The sequence below is a fragment of the Solanum tuberosum genome, unplaced genomic scaffold, assembly GCF_000226075.1.
Source record: "Solanum tuberosum cultivar DM 1-3 516 R44 unplaced genomic scaffold, SolTub_3.0 scf00416, whole genome shotgun sequence".
Classification (NCBI taxonomy): Eukaryota; Viridiplantae; Streptophyta; class Magnoliopsida; order Solanales; family Solanaceae; genus Solanum; species Solanum tuberosum.
Genome location: NW_006239331.1, coordinates 475,246 through 481,955, shown reverse-complemented (window position 1 = coordinate 481,955; position 6,710 = coordinate 475,246). Strand labels below are relative to the sequence as shown.

General features: G+C 36.5%; 1 long non-coding RNA gene across 2 annotated transcripts in view; it reads left to right on the top strand.

The window, feature by feature from the left end:
- The window catches only part of LOC102582263 (uncharacterized), a 14,906-nt gene extending 10,611 nt beyond the window's left edge, over positions 1–4,295 (top strand). For both annotated transcript variants that reach the window (XR_001471667.1, XR_368532.2), the window contains 3 exons: positions 3,265–3,428; positions 3,555–3,631; positions 4,106–4,295. This is a non-coding gene — a long non-coding RNA (uncharacterized lncRNA). The remainder of the gene's footprint in view (positions 1–3,264; positions 3,429–3,554; positions 3,632–4,105) is intronic.
- Positions 4,296–6,710: the final 2,415 nt, after the last annotated feature.

Sequence of the window (6,710 nt, the reverse complement as noted above, 5' to 3'; positions counted from 1 at the left end):
GGGACGTTGCTTATGATCTTTTGCTATGTATAAGACTTTTTCTTTTTAGTTATGTTTTGTCTATGATGGTGAGCCCGGTAGTTTGTCTTGGCCCCCGCTAAGTACTCATGTTTAGAGGTGGTGTTGGACAAGTTGTGTATTATGCTTGAGCTTGACTCATCTATGGTATTTATGTATCATTCTCTCTTTCTCTTGCCCCCTTAGTCCCGTCTTCCCCTTGATTATGCTTATCGCTTATGGTCATTTTAGTTGCTTCCGCGACCAAGGATGTGTAATGATATGCTATGAGGTTTGTTTGGGGTTCCTTCGGGTTCCCTATTCGCCGGTTACGTCTAGGCCCTAGGCTTGGGTCGTGACACATAGTACACATTGTCAATTGCTTGTTTGAGGTTGAGCCCCACCTTTACAATTCCTTGTATTTCTCTAGTTTTTCTGTTCCCAAAGGCTACGTTTCCACCCTTAAAATCTTTTAGTGAGAGGAAGTTGTTTCTATCTCCAGTCATATGCCTGGAACATGTGCTGCCCAGGTACCAATGTCTTAGCTTTTCTCCCACTGAATCCTACAGTAATTAGACAGAGTTAGGTTTGGGTACGCAGATCCACTTGGGTCTTGTTTGTTAGAAAATGGATGAATAAGATTTTTCTTAGCCCATTATGAGAGGGTTTTGAGTGTGGGAATAGGTTTAGTCTTATTCTCTTCCTGTGTTTTTTGCACAAAAGTGAAAATTTTCTTATGTGCAGTTTGTTTTTCATTGCATGCATAACTTTTATGTCCTGTAAGGCCACAGTGAGAACACAAACAATCTATGTTGGGATTCTTTGTTTCAGAAAAACATATTCCATGTTTTGTGGTAGATTGACTCTTTTGGATGCTATCGAGAAGTATGGAGGACCTGGTCCATCTCATGCTATGCTCTGCTTCCATTTTGGTCATGTGAAGTTTCTTCTGTATATCTTCACTTTTACAGGTATGGAGTTAAACTCTTTATTCAATTCTTCTAGCTTATTATGCAGAAGACAGTTTTGTTGTTCTAAGTTCACATTTTCTTCTCTTAAAGATGCATAATCTTCCATTAACAGGTCTTTTTCAGAATAGGTTGATTGATTTGCGTTTATAAGATTATGCAATAAGGATTGTAGTTTTCTTTTTGAGTTAAAGTCAAGATTGTCTTCTTCTTGAATTGTTTCCTGTGTTTGACAACTGTTTTCTTTCTCTCCTGGTTCAGTTATGGCTACTAGTGCAAGAAAGTCATATTTGTCAGTTTGCTCTATTGCAAGTAGGGATTGATTTTCAACTTCTTTATCTTCGGACTCATCTTCTGACATGCCTCCCATTGCAGCAAATGCTTTCTTCATTGAGATATCAACCTCTTGGTTAGTCATTCTCCTGTTTGTAGGAATATATCTGTCACCTTTACCATCATTTGCTTAGTCTGGATTATTCTTTTTATGTTCTGAGGCCCAGAGTGGACAAAATTTAATAAAATGATCTGGACTTCCACATTTATGACATAGTTGTTCTCTTGAGTATTCAACTGTCTTTTGAGGACCTCTTCTTTGAAATGTTTGTCCCCTTTTTAACATTCTGGAGAACCTCTTTGTCATAAGTGCAATATTCTCATCTTCAAAATCTTCAGGTGTTGTGGCTTTAAGAACCAGGTTCTTCTCCTTTCTTTTACTGCATATTTCCCTCTCTTGGTTTTTCTTTAGTTCATATGTTATGAGATTTCTAATGAGCTCATCCATGGCTAGTTTATCTAGGTCACGTGCTTCAGTAATGGCCTCTACTTTACTTTCCCAGGATTCTGGTAGAACGCTTAAGAGTTTTCTGACAGCCTTTCCATTTGGAATTACTTCTCCTAACAAATAAATCTCATTAATGATTGCAGTGAACTTGGTGTGCATATCTTAGATTTTTTCTCCTTCCATCATTCTGAATAGTTCATATTGTCTATTCAAGTTGTCGATTTTAGATTTCTTAACCTGAGTTGTACCTTCGTGTGCAGTTTGTAGAGTTTCCCAAATTGACTTTGCATCCTCACATGATGAAATCCTATTATACTCGTCTAGTCCTATGCCGCAAATTAGAATCTTTTTGGATTTTGCGTTATTTTGAATAGCAAGTTTGTCTGCAACATCCCATTCTTTTCTTTCCTTAGGAACCATCGTGACTCCATCGTCTCCCTTCTTCATGGGTATAGTAGGACCATCCAGAACTACACTCCAAAGATTGGGATTTTTGCCTATCAAGTGATCCATCATATAGTTTTTCCACCATCCATAGTACTTTTCATAGAACAGTGGTGGTCGAGTTTGAGAAGCTCCTTCTTGTGGGGTAAGTGGTGCTGCCATTGATTCTTTTCAAGATGTGAATCTCGTAACGAAAAGACCTACTCTGATACCAATTGAATAAACCTTACCCAGTATTCAAAAACCAGGTTCTTGAATAATACACACAAGATACTTACGTTAATGACAGTAACACCAATATATCGTGGAAACCTTCCTAATTAAATGAAGGGAAAAAACCACACAGAGTTTTATATTAATTCAACAATTACAACTCAGTAAATCGATGAATCTAATCTCTAAATGTCTACCCTTTCGATTAACTATAATCGAAAACACCCTCAACTCTCCAAGAAGTCAAACTCGCTTCTTGGTTACAAAAACTCTCAATCTCTCTACTAACCCTAACCCTCACAAGAAGTCAAACCCACTTCTTGTTTATAATTCTCACACACTCTCAAGACTCTCACAAACACTGATCCAAGGACAGATCAATGCAACTCAACTATTCAAAAGTAATTCTAACTCTAGAATTATTTCGTTTATACCTCTCGAACACTTTGGCCTTCGCTATCTCTCTTTCTCTTGTTCTCTCTTTTCTGAATTATGCAAAGACAAATTCTGCGATCTGGATCGTTGTCCTTTTATAGACTCTGAACTATGTTAGACTCTGACTTGTATAAGGAGAGGAATTATAGTTTTTTTTAGAAAGAATTTCGATTCTTTTAATTGTAAACCTTTTCCTTTTATAACTTGGCTTGCCATGTCTCCTTATTCATGCAGGACTTCTTTTGCTGATTCTTTTCCCTTTCCGACTCAACTTTCTTTTTAGCGCGAGAACTCTTCCTTTTTTATTTCAGTTTATTTATCATTTGAATGATAAGCTTTGCAGGGTGAACCTAGTTCACTGTGTCGATCATCAAAACTGTATTTGATTTATCACTGCTGAATTCCTTTTCCTCTCATGGTCTCCAGGAAATCAAAAGGTTATCAGTTGTCATGGCACATCAAGAACCCTTTGATTCACATAAATATGTTATATGCATACATTGCAAATGTTTGTGTTGCAAAGTTTGCTCGTCGTCAGGGTATTGCTTCAAATATAATACATTTGGCTGCTAATATGGCCGCATTAGAAGGTATCTTGTTTCAGCTTTAAACTATTTAATGTGCTCTTCATTATGATCTACCAGTTCAGAATTGCCATCCCTTGTAATTAATTTTCGCTGAACTATGTCTAATCTTATTTTTGCATGTCCAAGCAGGTTTCAAGCAACTATTTGTTCATGTAAATGCAGACAACATACCTGGCCAGGAATTATAACAAAAACACAGCTTTAAGGTTACCTTCAATCTCTTTTCCATATACGGAACAACTTATTGATATTGCTTAGCGAGATCTGTTTATGTGGATGATCGTCCTTCATTAGCTCTTCTTTCTTTTCTTTTTTTATAAGTGAATGCTTGTTTTCATTATTGTTTTTATTTTTAATTTTGGACGTCTTAATTTCTGCATCGCATCTCTCATAATCATCCCAAGAGTTGAAGTCAGTGCTAAGTTGACCTTTAAAATGAGGTAACTCTTCATGAAACGTTTTATATCAAATCTGATATGATAACCCGGAAAGTAGAGTAATAACTTAATATAACCTGTTGAATTGAGTTGACGATGTAACATTTCTTTACATGTGATGTATAACTTAAATCCTTTTGAAATTTCTTACTTCAACTTATCTTAGTTTGGTTGACAATCAACTCTTGATGTATAACAAAAGGTGTGTCGCGTCTTTTGACTTACTCTTATCACTCCATGCAGATCGTGGAAGCCGGCTCATCGTCTCTATCAAAAGAACAGAGGATACTGATGTCGTTGGATTTATAATTTCCCTTAGCTACTTCACTTCCAGACTAAAGAGGATGTGTTGGTTTGTACATTTACATGGTTTGAAGCCAATATCTTATTGGTTGATGTATGTATTATTGGGTAGACAGACAACTAGTTAGTTACAGAGAATATAATATAATATATATATATATATAAGGAAGTTGTATGGTTTGTTTGGACTAGGGAACGGGTACGTATTGGATACATGTTTATTTGAGTATCCTATACGAGCATATCCGATTGAATATTTTGGTGTATTTTGGAGAATTCAGATTATGTACTCATACTCAATGTCAAATGAAGAATTCATGTATTAAGCTGAAATATATTGTTTTTGTTTTCTTATCAAAATGGATTTTGTTGTTTAGTTTGTTACAATGTTGAGAAAGTTAAATATGGCTATTAGTCTATGAGAGATTCTAACACAACTCCAATTCAATTATTTCATCTTCTGTGATGGCCTCACTTCTTTTTTCGTCTTCTTATAATGATTCTGTAATCTAGCTCTTCAGCTTTTATCCTAGAAAGCCAATTGGAATTTCGACTCGAAATCATGAAATATGCTATGGAGAATCCAATATTAAGTCCACCTGCTAAGAATCCCATTCCTAAATTCATTCAGAAATGTACAACTTCTTTCTTCATCTACCATATGTGTTGTGTTGTACGTCTCTGGCATCCTGCTACTTCCACAACCTTCCGAAAAAGGGTATCCACGTAATCCATCATTACCTTTATAAGAATTGTTCTCAAATGTAGAAAATTGATTTCCTTGAGGAATGAACCCTTCGAGATGATTGTAGGAGAGATTAAAGACTTCAAGAGATGTAAGAGAAACAAATCTTGTTGGTATCTCTCCTACTAGATGGTTACCTGATAGGTCCAATGATTCAACCAAAGATAAACTTCCAAGTGATAGCGGTATGCGGCCTTCAATCCATTATGAGATATATTCAGCACACGAAGTGCAGTAAGATCTCCCATAATACTTGGAATATGTCCTTCAAATTTATTGTTTGAAAGATCGACAGTGGTATACAAAAACAAGATTCTCACAACTTTAAGATCCAATCCCTTTGTTACGAGAGCTACCGAATCTTGGTAATATCGATCCCATTCATCACTTGGTGCATTCATCGTTTGATGAATTGTCCTCATGGCTTTAAAATGTTGAAACAAACCCGATGGTATGTTTTTTGTGAAAGCATTGGAGGAGAGATCTAATATTTGAAGATGAGGAAACATGTTTTGACTCGTTAGAGTTCTAATGGGTCCATGCAATTTATTGGACCTCAAGCTTAGAACTTTCAGCTTTGGCAGAGTCCCCAACAACACAGGGAATGTGTCCATGAGGTGATTGTCTCCTTCGAGTTGTTTGCAGTTGATCAAGGATTGTGGGATTTTTCCTCCAGCTTATTGCCATAAAAGTTGAAGCTTTTGAGTGCACTTCCAATTGTAAAAGTCATTGGAAGAGTCCCTGATAGACTATTGTGGTGCATATCCAGAACCTCGAGGCCAGTGATATTACCCAAACATTGCGGAATTGCCCCCTTCAAGTTCTCTTAATTGAGTCAAATTCTCAAAGAGCAATTTCAAATCATGGGCTGTGAGTCTTAGAATAGTTTCAAATGACGGGGAGAAATGAAGAGACTGTAATTGAGAAAGATGAGAGATTTCAGAGGGGATATGACCTGAGAAATAGGAGTCAGAAAGATCAAGCAGTGTCAAGCTCGAGAACCTTCTAAGTTAAGGCAAGATGTGAGAATTAGAGAAGTTATTAGAAGAAAGGTCGAGCCTTTGAAGACGAGAGAGTTGGAAGAGGTTGTTATTGGAATCAATCTTTCCTACAAGACCACTGCAACTGAGATTAAGTTCAATCACATGGCCAGTCATCTCATCACATATGACTCCATCCCACGAGCAACAATCTCTGCTCCTATTCCATGAACTCGTATAAGAGTAGGAACTACAAGTAACTAATGAGGGATCTAGAGTGAGTGGTTTCTTGAATTTTAGAAGAGCAGCGCGTTGATCTTTGCGGCACGGATGAAGTATGGCTGAAGAAAAAGAAAGCACACAGAAACATAGAAAGAGCATAAACGAGAATTGCTTAGACCCCATGTTTAGCATCAAACAATTTTAGAGAAAGTTGGCAGTGCAGTTAAGAAAAGGCTACACAAATATATATAGGCAGATTAAGTTGCTACTAAGTAGTGAGAAGGTTTATTTATTTGATAATTGGACTCGATTTTTTATATAAAAAATTATATATTCTAAGATCAATTGATGATACCTTAACAGTAGAGGTGTACGAGGAAAACCAATAAACCACACCAAATCGATAATCGGAGTCAAATCAGAAAAAAAAAACCGATTAGTGATTTGGTCCGTTAAGGGTTATAGCCCATAGATATTAGTAACTCAAATAAGCCCAAATCAAAATTAAATCAATTTATAATTTTGTTTTCGATAGTAATGAGTTTAGTTGAACCTGTTGTTTATGAGCTGCATCCACCTCTACAAAAATAAAGAGAAG